Genomic DNA, 20,437 nt, shown 5'->3' on the forward strand with positions numbered 1-20,437 from the left:
ATTTGCTTGTTGGCACTGCAGAATACAGCCAGGTCTTTTCCATATTAGAGCGCTAGAAATCCAGCTATTGAAAACCATGTTTTCTCCGTCAAACGGATCACATATACGTTGTCAGAAAATACTGCCATTTCTGGCCTCCATTGAAAATTACCTTTAGTGTGTCATTGAAGCAATTCACCGCAGTTTGCTGTTCAAACTACTTACCTACAGGCCAGGTATTTAAAACTCTGTTTTCTCTATCACACGGATCACATATAAGTTCGCTCCAAACTCAGTCATTTGTAGTGAGCGTGGAAGATACTGTCCTCCACTTAAAATGGGCAAGGGACGGGGAACTGGACGTGATGGTAATGGTGCATGCAGAGGCCGAGGACAAGGCCGTGGGCAAGCCAAAATTGTGCCACAACAAACACCCACATGTTCTCGCCTGACCTTCCTGTCCCAATTTCTAGGGGACCGCAGCACACCACTATTGAACCCAGAGCAGTGTCAAAAGGTTGTTGGTTGGATAGCGGATAATGCTTCCAGTCACTTAGCCACCACCACCACCACCCTGTCTTCCACATGGTCAAGTCTCAGTAACCGTGAGTCTGGACCGCATATTCCTCACCCTGATCCTCCTTCCTCCCACCATGCCGAGTACCCAGAAACAACTGATCCCACACTTGGACACTCTGAAGAGCTGTTCACTTTTCCATTTATAGATTCGGGCCTCTCGCCCGTTCCACTTAAAGCGAGGCAAGAGGAGATTGCGTGTAGCGATGCCCAAATATTTGAGCAGCCACGGTCACACGAAGGCGATGGTTGGAAAGTGTCACAAGAGGTGGATGATGATGAGACACAATTGCCAGAAAGTCAGGAGGAGGACCAGGGTGCGGAAGTGGAAGATGAGGTGGTGGATAATATAGTAACTGACCCAATCTGGCAGGAGGACATGCAGAGGGAGGACAGCAGCACACAGGGGGAGGGGGGCAGAGCACCCCAACAGGCAGGAAGAAGCAGTGTGGTGGCCGCAGACAGAAGGCTGGCAACTGTTCGCATAACACCAACACGAAGGAAGTTGCCAGTACAATTGTTAGGTCTTCCCGAGTCTGGTTGCTTTTTAAAGACTCTGCCGATAACCCCAAAAAGGCCATTTGCACCACCTGCAGGCCAGCATCAGCAGGGGTGGCAAAACGACCAGCCTGACCACCACTAGCATGATCAGGCACATGGCAGCAAAGCACCCGACTTTGTGGGCCGAACCCCAGGATCCAGGAACAGTGTCTGCGGGTGGCACCATTGCTTCTTCCGCTGTTGTGCATGCAAGCAAATCCCCTGTCTATGGTGCATGCGAAGACGCCTCCTGACCTGCACCTGTCATTGCACACTCTCAAGTAGCAGAATCAGGAAGCACATCCATGTCCTTGTCCCAGCGCAGCGTTTAGTTGTCCATACCCCAGTCCTTGGAACGCAAGCGCAAATATGCAGCCAACGCCCCACAGGCCACACTACTAAATTCTCACATTTCACGACTGATTGCGCTCGAAATGTTGCCTTTTAGGCTCGTAGAGACGGAAGCATTCCGCAACCTGATGGCGGCGGCTGTCCCTCGGTACTCGGTCCCCAGCCGCCACTATTTTTCCCGTGGTGCCGTCCCTGCATTACACAAGCACGTGTCCCAAAACATTAGCCGTGCTCTCAACAATGCAGTTACCGGGAAAGTCCACCTAACCACGGACACGTGGACAAGTGCTTGTGGGCAGGGATGGTACATCTCGCTGACGGCACACTGGGTTAACATAGTGGAAGCTGGGACCCAGTAGGACCTTGGGATGGAACTCGTCCTCCCGACGCCAAGGATTGCGGGCCCTAAGTCAATCAGGGTTTCCCCCACGGTCTACAGCTCCTGCACCACATCCTCCTCAGCCTCCTCCTCCTCTTCATCCTCCATCTCTGAAATGACCACATCAGTCACAAGCTGGAAGCACTGCCTCAGCCAAGCGGCAACAGGCTGTGCTGAAGCTAATATGCTTAGGTGAAAAACCGCACAATGCTGTGGACAGCTCTGAAAGAGCAGGTAGATCTGTGGCTCACACCGCTGAACCTACAGCCAGGCATGGTCGTGTTTGCCAATGGCCGGAACCTGGTGGTGGCTCTGAGGCGAGGCGAGTTCACACACGTACCATGCCTGGCCCATGTGCTTAACCTAGTGGTTCAGCGGTTTCTCAAATCCTACCCGGAGCTGCCAGATCTGCTTGTTAAAGTACGCCGCCTGTGTGCCCATTTTAGAAAGTCAGCTACAGCTTCCGCCGCCCTTGCCGTGTTTCAGCAGCTTTTGCAGCTCACAGACTGGTGTGTGATGTCCCCACGTGTTGGAACTCTACTCTGCAGATGTTGGGAAGGATTTGTGAGCAGAAGAGGGCAGTTGTTGAGTACTAGCATCAACAAGGCCATCGGTATTCAGTTCAGACTCCACACATAAGACCTCAGGAGTGGACATGTATGTCAGACATATGTACCATACTCCAAAACTTTGAGAACTCCAACAAGATGGTGAGCGGCGATGACTCCATAATTAGCATCACTCTTATAAAAATGAACAAGGGCTGGATTTGGCCAGACTTCTCAACACCACCGAATGATAGCAGCATAGCATAAACTCAAATCCAGTGTCTTTTCTTGGGAGGTGTATTCCCATGCACCTTTTCACACCCACACATGGGTATACGCTTCCTGATTTTGGCTATTTGCTCTTGTCCTCCTCCTTTTCCTCATCCTTCACCACCATATAACCAGGGTGACCGTGGTCCATGATGCAACACCCACATAATTTTTTTAAAGGGTGTTTATGATGCCCGTAAAAAATTTTTTTTATACAGTATGTTCATGTATACCCCCCAGGGGTAAATGTTTGTCAGCCCATACACTTAGTGCATGGGCATTACAAGTATAGGAGGCCCGCTACTTTCTAATGGGAACATTTTTTTATGAGGCCGTCCTCCACGTCTCTTCCAAGGGGCATTGAAGTGCCTCCAAATTTTTGGCAGCCCTTGCATTCACAGCATAGGCCAACACTATGGGAGACTCTCTCCTTTCTAATGGGAATTTGTCGTTACTGTGGCCCTGCTCTGTGTGTCTTTAAATTCTTAGTGGGGTTTTTCTTAAAATTGGTCAGCCATTGTACTCACCGCATACCCTAAAACTGTATAGCAGACCCTCTCCTTTCTAATGGGAACATGTCGTACCTTGTTACTGTGGCCCTGCTCCATGTGTCTTTATATTCTTAGTGGGGTTTTTCCTAAAATTAGTCAGCCGTTGGACTCACTGCATACCCTATAACTGTATAGCAGACCCTCTCCTTTCTAATGGGAACATGTCGTACCTTGTTACTGTGGCCCTGCTCCATGTGTCTTTAAATTCTTAGTGGGGTTTTTCCTAAAATTGGTCAGCCGTTGGACTCACTGAATACCCTATAACTGTATAGCAGACCCTCTCCTTTCTAATGGGAACATGTCGTACCTTGTTACTGTGGCCCTGCTCTGTGTGTCTTTAAATTATTAGTGGGGTTTTTCCTAAAATTGGTCAGCCATTGGACTCACTGCATACCCTATAACTGTATAGCAGACCCTCTCCTTTCTAATGGGAACATGTTGTACCTTGTTACTGTGGCCTTGTTCTAAGTGTCTTTAAATTCTTAGTGGGGTTTTTCCCAAATTTTGGCAGCCCTTGCAGTCACAGCATGGGCATTACCACTATAGGAAACCCGCTCCTTCATAATGGGAACATTTTTTTTACTGAGACCCTCCTCTATGTCTCTTCAAAGGGGTATTGGGTTGCGTCCAAATTTTTGGCAGCCCTTGCAGTCACTGGATACGCAATAACAGTATAGGAGACCCACTTGTTAATAATGGGAACAACAAAGCATAGCCGGCTGATGGCTCTCTAACAATAGTGAGGGCCGACTGCTGGCCTTTTAAGAATAGTAAGGGCCGTCTGATGGCCCTATAAAAATAGGCTTTATGACTTTCAGAGTTCCTCCATCATAAATAAAACAGGATGTGTCTGATGATGTGTCATACACCACATTGCCAGATAAGGTTGTAAAATATTAAAATGACATTTCCCGTTGAATGCATTTGTCTTAAAAAATAAAGTAAAAAAAACAAAACAATGGGATCTTTCTTTAGAATAAAAAACAGCGTCACCAATTTAACCTCAATGTAATCACATTGTTCAGCTCATGCACCTCCTCCTCCATCTTCGAAATGACCACATCAGTCACAAGCTGACAGCACTGCAGCACTGCCTTAGCCAAGCTGCAACAGGCTGTGCTGAAGATAACATGCTTAATGCTTAATTGACATACCGCCCAGCGCTGCAGAGTTGTTGAAAGCTGTAACACAGCAGCCTGATCTGTGGCTCTCACCACTGAACATACAGCCAGGCATGGTCGTGTGTGACAATGGGCGGAACCTGGTGACGGAGAAATGACAGCCGGGGTAGATATGGTTTCCCTCTATGCCAGTCCTTTTACTGAGTTAAAGAATTTGGCTGTGGTGAAATACAACTCCAACTGAGAAGCTGTTTCAGATTGAAAAACATTGTGCCCACAAGAGGATTTGATTCTGAGGGCTAACCTTTCTCATCCGCTCAAGAGCCCTATAGCAGCTGCAAAGTTAGCACTTTAATGAACTCTCCTGAAGTAGTGGCCAAGGCACACCAGAGGATTCTCTGGTGGGACCGTCCAACTCTGCCGAGAAGCAGTCCTGGCTAAGAAAAGTGTGTGGGAAGGTTCCCGGACACTCTATGGCTGCTTTTTTACTGAGGAGGAAACACACGCAAACACGGGGAGAACATACAAAGTCCTTGCAGATGTTGTCCTTGCTGGGATTTGAACCCAGGATCCCAGCGCTGCAAGGCTTCAGTGCTAACCACTGATCCAATGTGCTGCCGTTCACCCTCTAATATCTAACAGGCTGGAGAAACTGGCACCTACTGCCACTCTATCTTCAGCTCCTTTGTGAGAAAATGTATTTGGGCAGCCACTCAGTCTACCAAATAAAATTCCTGAGAAGGAAATTGGGGATGGCTTCGCTACTGGTACTGGGGGCAGTGCTAATACCATGGCGTCGTACCATAGTTTGCTGGTAATATTCCAGGCTGGTAGGAGGCAAGCAAATTCCCACAGAAAAGTACTAGCAGTAATGTTCAGGCCACATTTCAAGTGCAAGCAGCTTTAGAGGACTTCCTGGGAGAAATGACACTCAGGGTAGATACGGTTTCCCTCTATGCCAGTCCTTTCACCGAGCTAAATACAACTCTCAGCAAAAAAAGTTGTGGACTGGCTACGTATCGTCCCTGGCCACATTCACCTGTCCACGTGTTTGTGGTTAGGTGGTCCTTCCCAGTAAGTGCACTGGGGAGGGCACAGGTAATATTGTGGGACCCGTGCTTGTGGAACGCGGAGGCGATACCGGGAAATATAGTGGCGGCTGGGGACCGAGTATGGACACCCGGCTGCCGCCGGCATGAGGTTGTGAAAAGCTTCCGCCTCCACGAGCTTAAAAGGCCATATTTCAAGTGCATAGAGCCGCCCAGAGATCTGGCAGTTTAGTGTTGCGGCCTGTGGGTGGGTGGCTGGCTGCATACTTGCACTTGCATTCCAAGTAACAGAAAGCTAAGCAGATGGTGGCCACTATCATCATCATGGCCTCACCTCGGCACTATGATCTCTCCTGAAGGAGAAGCAAGGGCCCGCCGGAGGAGTCTCCGGTTCTCTAGTGAACCCGTCCAACCGTTCCGAAAAGCAGCCCTGGCTAAGAACAGTGTGGGGGAAGGTTCCCGGACACTCTATGGCTGCTTTTTTAATGTGGATAGGCCATGCTTATGCATGTTATTTCTCAAAACGCATTACAGATCAGGCCATTGTCCAACTCTGTATTCAAGAAATTAAATGCGCAAAGAAATATGTGTGTGTGTCAAAGCACTACTGCCAAGAGCGAGTTGATGTTGGATGGGCTGCCATTGCTTCTGCAACAAGCTCAATTACAGGACTTCCTGGGAGAAATGACACACAGGGTAGATACGGTTTCCCTCTATGCCAGTCCTTTCACCGAGCTAAATACAACTCTTAGCAAAAAAGTTGTGGACTGGCTCCGTACCGTCCCTGGCCACAATCACCTGTCCACGTGTTTGTGGTTAGGCAGTCATTTCCAGTTAGTGCACTGGGGAGGGCACGGGTAATGTTGTGGGACCCGTGCTTGTGGAAGGCGGAGGCGATACCAAGAAATATAATGGTGACTGGGGACTGAGTATGGACACCCGGCCGCTGCCGGCATGAGGTTGTGAAAAGCTTCCGCCTCCACGAGCCTAAAGGCCACATTTCAAGTGCAAGCAGCTGTCAAAAATTTGGCAGTATAGTATTGCAGCCTGTGGGTGGGTGGCTGCCTGCATACTTGCGCTTGCATTCCGAGGAACGGGGTAGGGACAACTGAATGCTGCAGTGGGACAAGGACGTGGACGGTGATTGTTGCAAGTCTGCAACGACAGGTGCATGGCGGAAGCCAAGGATCACTTATGATATGCACACTTTTAGGCAGTGACCTAGGAGTCAGAGATGCTTCCAGAGGTCTTCCCCATGCTGTTCCCATGACTTTTCAGCACTGTATGCATGTGTCTGATGATGTGTCACACACCACATGGCCAGATAAGGTTGTAAAATGTTAAAATGCCATTTCCTGGTGAATGCATTTGTCTTGGTTGAAAGCAATTCAAAAGTGCAAAAACACATCAAAAACGCTACGTGTAAACATAGTCCAAGTTGTGGAGGAGTATTTTTGTTTTTGGTTATTTATTTTGCCTTATATACAAGTCATTACCCTGGAAAGGATGTTCCTTAACATATTTCCCAGGAAAATCCATTTTGGTTTCGTTTTTGTATGTTTTATTGTGAGTCCGTAAAAGTGGCGTAATGCTCTGACCACGTTGCTGATATGGGAGTCAGAGATGCTTCCAGGGGTCTTCCCCATGCTGTTCCCATGTCATTTGAGCACTGTTCCGATCGATTTGGGCAATTTTTAGGCCCTCTGCAGACCGCCGGGGGGAGCCGCCGGAAAAATGCTCGAGTTTCCCATAGACTTACATTGGGCTCTTTGCTCGGGTCGAGCACCCGAGTATTCCAATTTGCTCGACCCGAGCAACGAGTACCCGAGCATTTTAGTGCTAGCTCCTTACTAGAGTCCACAAAAGATTTTTTGTGTCGCAAATGCGATACACTCTGCTAAAAGCCACCTACTATTTTAGTGGCGGTGTATTTCAGCTGTTTTCAGAGTAAAAAAATTGATTTTATTGTCTTTCTAGGCAGAGTCCACAAAATATTTTTTGTGTAGCAAACGTGATACACTCTGCTATAAGTCACATATCCCTTTAGTGGTGGTGAAATTCAGCTGTATGCAGAGCTCATGCAGAGTAAAAAAATCTATTTTTTGCTGTAATTAACGGGATACAGCAGGCTAGATCTGAGTTTGAAATATCTTGGAGCATATATTCTATGTTATACAGGGCTCATCCACAGTTAAAAAATACTTTCTTTGATTCCTAACTAGTGTTGAGCGAGTATGTTCTATTAACCCTTTCGCCGAGTATGCTCGGGCCGAGCTCCGAGTAATTACAGCTGCTCTGTGATATGTTTGAATCGCTCCAGTGTGCATGATTTGCGACTGTTTGACAGTTTTACTACATGTGAGGAATGTCTATTTCTTACACATTCCTCACATGTAATAAAGCTGTCAAACAGTTGCAAATCATGCACACTGGAGCGATTCAAACATATCACCGAGCAGCTGTAGTTATTCGGAGCTCGCCCGAGCATACTCGGAACAGAACATACTCGCTCAACACTATTCCTAACGTTATACAGCAGGGGATATCTCAGTTTGAATTAGTTTGGAGAATATCTCGTATGTTATACAGGTCTCATCCACACTAAAAAAATGCTTTCTTCTGTTACTAATGTGATACAGTAGGGGACATCTCAGTTTGAAATTGTTTGTAGCATATCTCATATGTTATACAGGCCTCATCTACACTAAAAAATGCTTTCTTCATTTGCTAACGTCATACACTAGGGGACATCTCAGGGTGCCAAGGGAGGGAGGGTGGTTCACTGTGATTAAGGGGAGTTGGTGATACCAAAAATCTGTTAGAGAAGGTGTTAGTGAAGGTGAGGAAGAAATGGAAGAGGAAGAGGTGATGGGCAATCAACAGTCAAAACATGAAGCGGATAATCATCCCCTCTCTGTTCATGTTTAGCGGGAGGGGACGGAGGAAACAAGCATCAGAATTACCCAACCAACAACACAGCATGGGCTTGAACCTCATGAAAGAACCCGACATATGAGTACGCTCTTGCTGCACTATCTGCAACTTGATAGTTATGATTCAAAATAGTGCTGACTACTGGGTTGCCACTCTGTTACATTCATGTTAATAGAGTAAATTTTGCCAGATGCTTCCCTCCCTGGAAAGGGACCCACAGATGCTGGAGTATTGAAACACGCTTTTACACAACCTTAAGATAGGTTTTCCCCAAGCCAGCAGTGAGGCACACAGAGTGCATCGCAGCTCTACACTTCCAACCTCTGGCACGTCAATTCGTCAACGCCAAAATATTATCAGCAGCAGTAGTGTAAGTGGCAGAAGCAATTTCTGTGAGTCCTTTCACACATTTTTTAGACCAGCTCGTGCACCTGCACAACAGAGTAAAAGTCTGACATGTGGTGAACGACTTGATAGGATGGTGCACTCCTGATTGAGTCTCCATCTGCTGGGTTGGCTGTAGTGAAAGCAATTTATACTGTAGTGAAATTGATGCCACTTTGATGGTGTCTGCCACTAATTTTTGGAAATGTGGAGACTCCTGATTGGGTCTGCATCTGTTGGGTTGTCTGTAGTGGGAGAGTTGTCGGTCCCCATTATACTACTTCTACTCTAGTGAAATTGATGCCACTTTGATGGTGTTAGGCCCTAATTTAGGGAAATGTAATTACTCCTGGTTAGGTCTCAATCTCATGGTTTGGTTGTAGTGAAAGAGGTTTTGGTCTCCATCCATTAGTATAGTTATACTCTAGTGAAATTAATTATTTGGTGCAGATGTTGTTCTCCACAAAGGGGTACACAAACATGATTAACTAAAAATTGGTTTTCAATAAACAACTATCAGCCGCCCCATCAAACACATCTGCTGCTTCTTCCTCCTCCTCTGTTACAGTTCCAAGTTTTGTCACTCAGGTCTCCGATCGCAGAACCTACGGTTGTATACTCGCTCCAGTCAGGCTGAGTGAGAGCGCGTCAGCTATAATGAAAGCGGACATGCCTGCTGTGTTTGTTTCACTGAGCACACCATATGTTTCTCAATCCATCGTAACATCTCTGCCTTCACCTCACTCACGGTCTAGCAGTTTGTCCGTTTCACCGTATTCCACCCTCTCTCAGCACTGCAGCCAGCACTTAGTCCTGCAGTTGTGGTCACGTAAAAGATTGTTTACTCCTACTCATGCCAAAGCTAAGAGGTTGAACTCCAACATCTCCAATCTGTAGGCCAAGGAAATGGTGGTCTTAGGTGCTAATTTTTTTAAATGTGAACAGTCCTGATTGTGTCTCCATCTACTGCGTTGGCTGTACTAGAAGAGGTGTCAGTCCTAATTACACTATTCCTACTGTAGTGAAATTGATGCCACTTTGATAGTGTCTGCCACTAATTTTTAGAAATATGGAGAATCCTGATTGGGTCTCTATCTATTTGGTTTGGCTGTAGTGGAAGAGGTTTCAGTTTCCATTAAACTACTTGGACTCTGGTGAAATTGATGCCACTTTGGTGGTGTTAGGCTCTAATTTAGGGAAATTTAAACACTTCTGATTGAGTCTCAAACTACTGGGTTGGCTGTACTGGAAGAGGCCTTGGTTCCTAATTCTACAATTTCTACTGTAGTGAAATTAATGCCACTTTGCTGGTGTCTGCCACTAATTTTTGGAAATGTGGAAAATCCTGATTGGGTCTCTGTTACGTGTCTGGGTGGTGGAACCTCTGTGCTTTGATGCAAGGAGGGACCAGAGGGGCGTAACTAAGTGCCTACTCGGACCGACCCAGGTCACACGGCGGCTTAGTCGACTCCGTGAACCAAGGAGGGACCGGGCAGGTGAACCAGGTGCCACTCTTGGACCGACCTTGTATGAGAGCAGGTGACTCCCACGGGTCAGATGACAGGAACTGACCGGTACAGCGGATGGGCACGGCAGGTAGGCTGGCGGGTGGTCGGGGTAGATAAGCAGGCGGGTACGGCGGATAGCCAGACAGGTACTCCGGGTAAACAGGCAGGCACGGAAGGTAATCTGGCTGGTGCTCCGGGTAGGCAGGCTGGCGGGCACAGCGGGTAATCTGGCAGGTGCTCCGGGAAGGCAGGCTGGTGGGCACAGCGGGTAACTGGCAGGTGCTCCGGGTAGGCAGGCTGGCGGGCACGGCTGATAGACAGACTGGCGGGCAGGACTGTTAGACAGACTGGCTGGCAGGACTGTAAGACAGACTAGCGGGCAAGGAACCTGAGGGCTGAGGAGAGTGTTAGCACACAAACAACAACCCTGCACAGGCACCTCCATTTTGGAGGAGGTGCTTAATATAGGGGCAGTCCTCCGGCCATTGGATGGCACGCGCGGCCCCTTTAAGAGGGAGGGAGCGCGCGTGACCTAAGCACATTGCCCAGAAAGCTGCGAGCAGTGCGCGCCTTAGCAGCAGGGGAACAGGAAGACGTCGGACCGGGACCACGGCGGTGAGGGGAACGGCGTCTCTGCCAGGCAGGAGGTCTCCATTAAACTAATTCTACTATAGTGAAATTGATGCCACTTTGGAGGTGTTAGACCATAATTTAGGGAAATGTGAACACTCCTGATTGAGTCTCCATCTACTGGGTTGGCTGTAGTGGAAGAGGTGTCGTTCCTAATTTTACAATTTCTTATGTATTGAAATTGATGCCACTTTGCTGGTGTCTGCCACTAATTTTTGGAAATGTGGAGAATCCTGATTGGGTCTCCATCTGCTGGGATGGCTGTAGTGGAAGAGTTGTTGGTCACCATTATACTAGTTCTACTCTAGTGAAATTAATTCTTTGGTGCAGATATTTTTGTCACGGGGTACACAAAATATAATCAAAATTGGTTTTCTTAATACCGTGGTATATAAAGCAGGCTATATTTCATCTTTTAATTCTTCGCTGATATTGTTCTCCATACAGGAGTACACATTAGTAATGAGAGAGCACTAAATGTGCTCAATGTAGTGGTCTAGAGGTTTCTTAAAACCTACCCAGATCTGCCAAAGCTGCTTGTGAAAGTACAACGTGTGTGTGCCCATTTCAGAAAGTCAGCTATAGCTTCTGGCACCCTGGCAGTGCTTCAGCAGCTTTTGCAGCTTCCAGCTCACCGACTGTCGCGCGATGTCACCACATGTTGGAAATCAACTGTAACGGGTCTGGGAGGCGGAACCTCTGAGCAACTTATACAAGGGGGTGGTCCTTGTAAGGAAGCGGGTGGCGACCAGGGAAGACAGGCAGGCAGTCACAGCAGGTGACCGAGACAGTCTCTGGGTAAATGGGCAGGAGGTCACGGCAAGTGACCGGGACAGTCTCTGGGTAAACGGGCAGGAGGTCACAGCAAGTGACCGGGACAGTCTCTGGGTAAACGGGCAGGAGGTCACGGCAAGTGACCGGGGCAGTCTCTGGGTAAACGGGCAGGAGGTCACAGCAAGTGACCGGGACAGTCTCTGGGTAAACGGGCAGGAGGTCACAGCAAGTGACCGGGACAGTCTCTGGGTAAACGGGCAGGTACGACCTGTGACGGCTGAGCCTCCAGGTAGGCTAGCAGGCAGATGGCAGATGAGTGCTCCCAGGTGAGCAGGCGAGAGTCTCAGGATAAGCAGGTGGTCACAGCATGTGACGGCGGAGCCTCCAGGTAGGCTAACAGGCAGGTAGCAGATGAGCGCTCCCAGGTGAGCGGGCAAGAGTCTCTGGACTGGCAGGTGGTCACGGCACGTGACGGCGGAGCCTCCAGATAGGCTAACAGGCAGGTAGCAGATGAGCGCTCCCAGGTGAGCGGGCAAGAGTCTCTGGACTGGCAGGTGGTCACAGCACGTGACGGCGGAGCCTCCAGGTAGGCTAACAGGCAGGTAACAGATGAGCGCTCCCAGGTGAGCAGGCAAGAGTCTCTGGACAGGCAGGTGGTCACGGCAAGTGACGGCAGAGCCTCCAGGTAGGCTAGCAGGCAGGCAGCAGGTGAGCGCTCCCAGGTGAGCAGGCAAGAGTCTCTGGACTGGCAGGTGGTCACAGCACGTGACGGCGGAGCCTCCAGGTAGGCTAGCAGACAGGTAGCAGGTGAGCGCTCCCAGGTGAGCGGGCAAGCTGGTCCATAGACAGACTGACAGGTGTCGGAAGGCAGACCGTCGGACCTCAGGCTAGCAAGCAGGAAAGCGGATGACAGGCAGGAATCAGGCAGCAAACTGGCAGGAAACTGGCAGGCAACTGGCAGGCAACTGGCAGGTAACAGGCAGGTAACAGGCAGGTAACAGGCAGGTAACAGGCAACGGGACCTGAGGGCTGAAGCAGAGTAGTGAACAGTGCAACAACATTGCTCGGGCACCTCCATTTTGGAGGAGGTGCCTTATATATGGAGGGATCCTCCGGCCATTGGCCGGGGACTCCTTAGGGCGACGCGCGCGGCCCCTTTAAGAGAGGGGGAGCGCGCGCGCGCGCCCTAAGCACAGTGACCGGGGGAGAGCGGGCGCTGCAGGCAGAGCGGGAGGAAGCCGCCGGGCACGGAGCAGAGAGGTGAGGGGAACAGCGTCCCTGCCTAGCAGGAGGCAGGGACGCCGACGCTACATCAACGTTGCAGATGTTTGGAAGGATTTGTGAGCAGCAGAGTGCAGTTGTTGAATATCAGCTTCAACACGTCCATCGGCATTCAGGTCAGCCTCCACAGATAAGAGCTGATGAGTGGACATGGATGTCTGACATCTGTGCCATCCTCCAAAACTTTGAGGACTCCACCAAGATGGTGAGTGGCGATGACGCCATAATTAGTGACACCATCCTGCTTCTCTGTCTACTGAAACGCTCGGCACTCACAGTTAAAGAGGAGGCTTTACAAGCGGAGCAAGGAACTATACAGCCCAGCCTCACCTCAACGCAGATTGGGTGATAATGAGGAGAAGGAGGATGAGGAGGAGAACATGGACAATCGTCCTCTTGGTGAGGACAGGGAACTCTTGGGTGTCTTGGAAGTCTTGATACCCCTCTTTCAGTCTGTGGAAAAGCTGTATGAGTTTTGATTAATGACTTTCAGTGGCCTAAACCATGGCTTTGCTTATGCACGTTATTTCTCAAAATGCATTGCAGATCAGGCCATTGTCCAACTCTGTAAGGATTAAATTCAAGGTTTAAAGAAAGATCTTAGTCTGTGACTAAGCACCACCGAGAAGTGTGAGCTGATGTTGGACGGGCTGCCATTGCTTATGCAACAAACTGTATTAGAGGACTTCCTGGGAGAAATGACAGCCGGAGTAGATACAGTTTCCCTCTATGCTAGTCCTTTCACAGAGCTAAAGAATATTGCTGTGGTGAAATACAACTCTTACTGAGAAGTAGTGTCAGATTGAAGAACATTGGGCCCACCAGAGGATTTGATTCTGAGTGACCACCTTTCTCCCCCGCTAAAGAGCCCCACAGCAGCTGCAAGGTTTGCACTATGAACTCTCATGAAGGAGAATCCAGGGCCCACCGGAAGATTCTCCGGTTCTCTGGTGGGCCCATCCAACCCTGCCGAGAAGCAGCCCTGGCAAAGAAAAGGCTGTGTGAAGGTTCCCGGGCACTCTATGGTTGCTTTTTTACTGAAGGGGAAACCCACGCAAACACAGGGAGAGCATACAAAATCCTTGCAGATGTTGTCTTTGCTGGGATTTGAACCCAGGATCCCAGCACTGTAAAGCTTCAGTGAAAACCACTGAGCCACTGTGCTGACATTCTCCCTCTGACATGCTGGAGAAACTTGCACCTACTGCCACTCTGTATCTTCAGCTCCTTCGAGAGAAACTAGTGCATTTGGGCAGCCACTCAGTCTACCAAATAAAATTCCTGAGAAGGAAATTGTGGATGGCTTCGCTACTGGTACTGAGGGCACTGCTAATACCATGACGTCATGTCATACTTCGCTGGAAATATTCCAGGCTGGTAGAAGCCAAGCAGATTCCCACAGAAAAGTACCAGCAGTAATGTTCTGGGATCCGTGCTTGTGGAAGGCGGGGACGAAACAGGGAGAAATTGTGGCGGCTGGGGACCGAGTATGGAGACTTGGCCGCTGCCATGAGGTTGTGAAAAGCTTCCGCCTTCTCGAGCCTAAAAGGCAACAATTCAAGTGCAAGCAGCTGTCCAGAGATGTGCCAGTTTAGTATTGCGGCCTGTCGGTGGGTGGCTGGCTGGCTGCATACTTGCCATTACATTTCAAGTAACATCATCAGTAGCCTCATCATCATCACAACCTGCAAGGTTTGCGCTATGAACTCTCCTGAAGGAGAATCCAATGCACACCGGAGTTCTCTGATGGGCCCATCTAACCCTGCCGAGAAGCAGCCCTGGCTAAGAAATGTCTGTGTGAAGGTTCCTGGACACTCTATGGCTGAATTTTTTACTGTGGACTGGCTCCAGCAATCCATAAGATTGTAATCTATAAGATCCCTTCACTGGCTCCCAATTGCCCAAGCGTATCCAGTACTAACACTGACGTGCAAAGCCATCCATAGCATTTCTTCTCCATACATCTCTGAACTAATCTCCCAATATATTCCCTTATGTAATCCCCGGTCCACCCAAGACCTCCTTCTCTACACACTTATTTGTTCCTCACCCAATCACCTCCAATACTTCTACCAAATATCCCATATCCTTTGGAATTCTGTGCCTCAACACGTCCGATTAGCCACTACATTCGGATCCTGCAGACACAACCTGAAAACCGATCTCTTCAAGACAGCCTACATCTGACCACTGCCTCGCTGCCACCTCAACACCACCAGAGCTAATCCAACTTCACAACCTACTGCCTCATTCCCCACCATCCTAAAGAATGTAAGGCCGCAAGTGCAGGGCCTATAAGACTTAAGATGCAATTTGGCACCTTGGCAAAGCCCAGTTATGTTCTCCCTCTGATATCTAACAATAACAAACAGGTCATACTGGAGAAACTTGCACCTACTGCCACTCAGTGTCTTCAGCACCTTTGTGAGAAACTAATGTTTGCTCAGCCAGTCTACCAAATAAAATTCCTGAGGTATGGAAATTGTGGATAGCTTTGCTTCTGGTACTGGGTGCTAATACCAAACAGTGATGTGCCATTCACTGGATATTCCAGGCTGGTTGGAAACAAGCTCATTCCCACAGAAAAGTACCAGCAAGCTAAGGAGATGGTGGCCTCTATCATCATGAAGGAGTTTGCTAGTTGTCTAGTAGTCTGGATTTTATTCTAAAGATCCTGCTCATTTTTATAGTTTTAAGTGAGCACGCAGTGACCGTGGTTTCTGCAGCAGCACATCCAGGCCAGGAGAGTGGCAGAGAAATTGCTGTACAATCATTTTGAGGATGCGAGCTATACAAGGTGTAGCATTGGCATCTCTGCCCCCTGACAGGCAGAGACGCCGTCTCCCTTACCGCCGCGCTCCAGGCTCGGCGTCTTCCTGCTCTCCTGCTGCTGCTGCCGGCGCGCGCAGCTTCCTGGGCACTGTGCTTAGGGCACGCGCGCGCGCTCCCTCCCTCTTAAAGGGGCCGCGCATGCTGTCCTATGGAGTCCCCAGCCAATGGCCGGAGGACTTCTCATATAAAAGGCACCTCCTCCAAAATGGAGGTGCCCATGCAAGGTTGTAGCTTTGTGTTCTAAACTCTGCTTCAGCCCTCAGGTCCCGCTGCTAGTCTGACTACCAGCCCAGTCCGCCAGCCTGACTACCAGTCCAGTCCACCAGCCTGACTACCAGTCCAGTCTGCCAGCCTGACTACCAGTCCAGTCCGCCAGCCTGACTACCTGTCTTCGCCCGATGGTCTGCCTACAGTCCAAACCCGCCAGTCTGTCTATGGGCTAGGCTTGCCTGCCTACCCGGAGAACGTACCAGTTACCTGCCGTGCCTACCAGTCAGCCTACCTGGAGGCTCCTGCCTGCTACCTGTGGTGTCTGCCAGTCCGTCTACCCGAATCACCAGTCAGCCTGCCTGCCATGCTCATCTGCTGAACCGGTCAGTCCCTGCCTTCTGACCCGTGGGAGTCACCTGCTCTCATACAAGGACTGGCCCAGAATAGCACCTGGTCCCTCTGCTCGGTCCTTCCCTGGTTCACGGAGTCAATTGAGCCGCCGTGCGACCTTGATCAGTCCGAGTTGATACCTAGTTACGCCCCTCTGGTCCCTCCTTGTACCGCAGCACAGAGGTTCCACCACCCGGATCCGTAACACAAGGCACATGTCTGAGGTTGCCCCGGCGTAGGGCCGTCACCGGGTTTGCACCATTATCGCACACGGCCTTCCCTTTCTCCACGTTCAGTGGAGACATTCATTGCTCAAACTTGGCCTGGAGTGCTGTCCACAACTCTTCAGCTGTATGACTGCGATCTCCAAGGCATAATAGTTTTAACACTGCTTGATTGAGGTGAGCCCTGGCTGGAGGTGGGGGGGATTCCATCTGCACTGTTGGAACATATGTCTCATTAAGGCAAAGGTTGAGGGTGCAAGGTGGAGGCCCTAGAGGAGGTGGAGGATGCAGAAGCACTGGAGGAAGTGTTAGATACAGAGGTTTGTCCCGCAAGCCTTGGGGATTCCAATTCTTGCTGTCTAGTGACACCTTGGTGTCTAGTGGTTTAGTTCTCCATCCCCTGGCATGTAGTGGTTACTTCTCCAACCATAGCTGTTTAGTAGGTTAGTTTTACAACCAATGTTGTTTTATTAGTTTAGTTCTCCAATCCCTGTTTTGTTCTCCATGTTCTGGTGTGGATTTGTTTAATTCTCCAACCTTAGCTGCTTAGTAGTTTAGTTTTCCAACCCCTGTTGTATATTAGTTTAGTTCTCCATGTTATGGTGTATATTTATTTATTCCTCCAACCCATCAATGCCCACCCCCAGGGGTTAACGTCTGCTTACGAGGGTTTGGATTTTTCTCTGACCCTACTTTGTCTTGGCCCGGATCAACTGAAAAAAATTTTGGGCATCGCTACACATGCTTTCACCCTCTTGAGTCTGTGAAGCTTTGGATCAGACCTCTGATGCCCCGGAATAGAATGTGTGAACAGCTCTGCAGACTCGCCCATCTATGCTTCCCCACAGTCAGTTGGCCGATTGGAGAGCTGTGACGTGTGTGAAAACAAGGGTAATTGGGATGCCATCTCTGAGGACTGTACTGTGTGTAATGTTAAGGTGGAGGAAGAGGAGCAGAGGCCACTTGATGCAGCATTTGTCATCTACTGGAGCACATGTTCTTCCTGCCCCTCATCTACAAGGCGTACCGATGTGCGACTGCCAAAGAAAGGGAGTGGAGTCCAGTAATAGTGTTGAGCCACCCCCGTAGTGTTCGAGTTCGGTTCGGTTCGTCGAACACCCGTGTGTTCGCCAAACTGTTCGTCGAACTGTTCGTCGAACACCTTCGAACACCGTTAAAACCAATGGCAGGCAAACAAAAACACATAGAAACACATAGAAAACACCTTCAAAGGTGTCCAAAAGCTGACAAACTGCTCAGAAGACACAACTAAAACATGGAAAAGTGACAAGTACATATAGTCATGCGAAAAGAAAAGAGGTGGAGGAGTAAAAGGAGGGGGAGACACAGATATAGGCATGTCATGCCCTTCTAAAATCCAAAAAGTGAGAAGCCGACACGTTCAGTCCGCTCCTGCCCGTGCCACCTCCGTGTCGCCGGGTTTGCGCCAGAGCCGCGGTGAACCCTGACGGCCAGCCCCCCTCTCCCAATACTGGTACCTGTCCGCTGGTGGGTCGAGCGAGTCCCCCTGTGGTGGAGGCAGCTCTAAGCTTTTTAATTTAAATTGTCTCTCTAATTTGAATGAATACACTTTAAATCCATTTACAAGGATCTATTGGAGGGCAAGTCTCATGCCAGCAGCCGCGTAATTCCAGGTCCAGTAGCGTCCACTAAAGCTGCTGCAGTTAAAAAGCTTTTATAAGGATCGAGCTCGGCTGTCCACCGCAAGGCATCCTACTGCCAGTCCCAGCCCCTATGCCTTGGGGTGCCTCCTGATGCTCTTCACTGAGTATCCCGTGGTCCCGAAGCATTTCCTTTGAAAAAATTAAGTGTCCAAACTACAGGTGGTGTAGCTTGCTTAACAGCCGGGATAATCCGCTGACTAGCAGACACTGCTACTAGGCACAAAGTATTTCCTGGGCTAGATGCAGTTAAAAATTTGTAATTAGATACTCTCGTTGGATGCTGAGAAAGCATTCCATAGAGTCTCCTGGCACGCCATATATGATTCTCTTAAAAAGCTTGGGGTAGGGGTCTAGGGGACCCTTTTATAGCCAAAATCACGGCCCTGTATCACAATACGTCAACTAGGCTGAAGATAAATGGAACTGTAGCACCCTGAGGGCTCGGTTGCTACAGAGGTATTGCACCTCACCCAGAGGTGTGATATCTCACTCTCAGGTAAGGATGGAGTGTGGATCAGGACCCCGACACCTGCATGCATTACACCACATTGCTATGGGGCAGGGCGACCAATATGCCCCTGAGATGGGCACGACAGTCACTGACCCTGGCTGCAGTGGGGGGAGGGAACACTGAGGAAGGTGAACCCTGTAGTGCAGGAGCAGGGAGGAAGCAGTTCCTGGGTGCATTGATAAGGGAGTATAAAAGGTGGGCACCATATTAGTTCAGTGCAGAGAAGTCTGAGCAGAAGTGACAGGGAGCAGGGGCTCTGCATGAGCTCTGCTCCGGAGGCGGGCCTAGTAACACAGGCCCAGGCCTGGAAGAGGGAGAAGGAAGGAAGAGGAGCGGAGAAGGCTCCATGAACGAGGAACGAAGGGATCCCAGGGTTGCGGACGGGCGAGTCGCCACCGCACGCCCGAATCCACCTGCGTAGAGGGGTCAGGCCAAAGGGGGAGACCGGTCCCTGAAACTAGTGGAGGCGGGAAACGACCCTCAGCTAGAAACCGGAGGCTGTGACATTTTATGTGGCGCAGCCCCTCGCTACACCCGCTGGGAAGGCACCACATAGGGTCAGGGAAACTGGTGCCAAGTTTACCAAGAGGAGGCCCGAGGCAGCCGGACAGAAGCGTTGGTAAGAAAGGCCAGACAAAGGACACACAAAGGGGGTCCTGTGAAGCGCTCCAAAGTTATCTGGGAGTTGTCTGAGCCCCTCACCTGGTGAGCACAGTACGACGTGGGCAGCCGTTACCTGCAGACGTGGTCTGGATAATAAGAACTGTGAGTAAAGGCCCTGGACTGCATCACTGACTCCGTGTCGTTACTGCTGCTGCCCTGCACCATCACCCCCATCCTCCGCATACACTGCCCTGAGGCTATACTCCTCCCGTGGGGAGTTATGCTACGCTCTGCTGCACCCACAACACCAGCCTCAGCGGTCTGCCCTGCAGCAGCGGTTCACTCTGACCGCAATCCACGGGTGGCGTAGTCGGACATTTAAACATCAAAACCACATAAATAGTTCCGCCACTGGTTTGACCACCCTGAGCCACGGAACTGGGTCGCCGCCACGAAGACTACAACCACCAGCATCCACCAAAAAGGGTCCGGCTCCGGGTGTCCCAAGGCCCAGGGGGTGCGTCAGAACATTTTCATCACCTTTCACAATCACCAATGGGACAAGGCAGGGATGTCCTCTGTCCCCTCTCTTATACATCCTAGTGACGGAGCACCTGCTCTCATCAATTCGCCATAACCCCAATATTAGGTGGATTGAGGTGGGAGGCACCGAGTACAAGTGCTCTCTATTTGCTGATGATGTCCTAGTATATATCACTCAATCACATATATCCATCCATGCTGTTATGGCTGAAATAGATCACTTTGTTACATGGTCAAATGTTAAAATCAATCCAGCGAAGTCTGAGGCCCTCGATGTCTCCCTCCCCAAATCCATATAGGATTCCATCCAGTCCAACTTTCCCTTTGTCTGGCCCTCACAGGGTATCAAATACTTAGGAATTCCTATTCATAGAGACCTCTCCCATCTATGTTATCTTAATTTTGGGCCCTTTATTGAACAACTCCATACAGACCACGGTTGGCAAGTTAGAACTGTAAGATTCACTACGTGAACCACTGGTGTTTTGTGGAAAAGCACATGTACACTGTGTTCCAAATTATTATGCAAAATGTGTTTAGGAGTGATAAGGGAAGAATTTGTTT

Source organism: Phyllobates terribilis, unplaced genomic scaffold, assembly GCF_046119375.1.
Source record: "Phyllobates terribilis strain yellow unplaced genomic scaffold, ASM4611937v1 Scaffold_1__5_contigs__length_1240528914, whole genome shotgun sequence".
In the NCBI taxonomy this organism is placed as follows: domain Eukaryota; kingdom Metazoa; phylum Chordata; class Amphibia; order Anura; family Dendrobatidae; genus Phyllobates; species Phyllobates terribilis.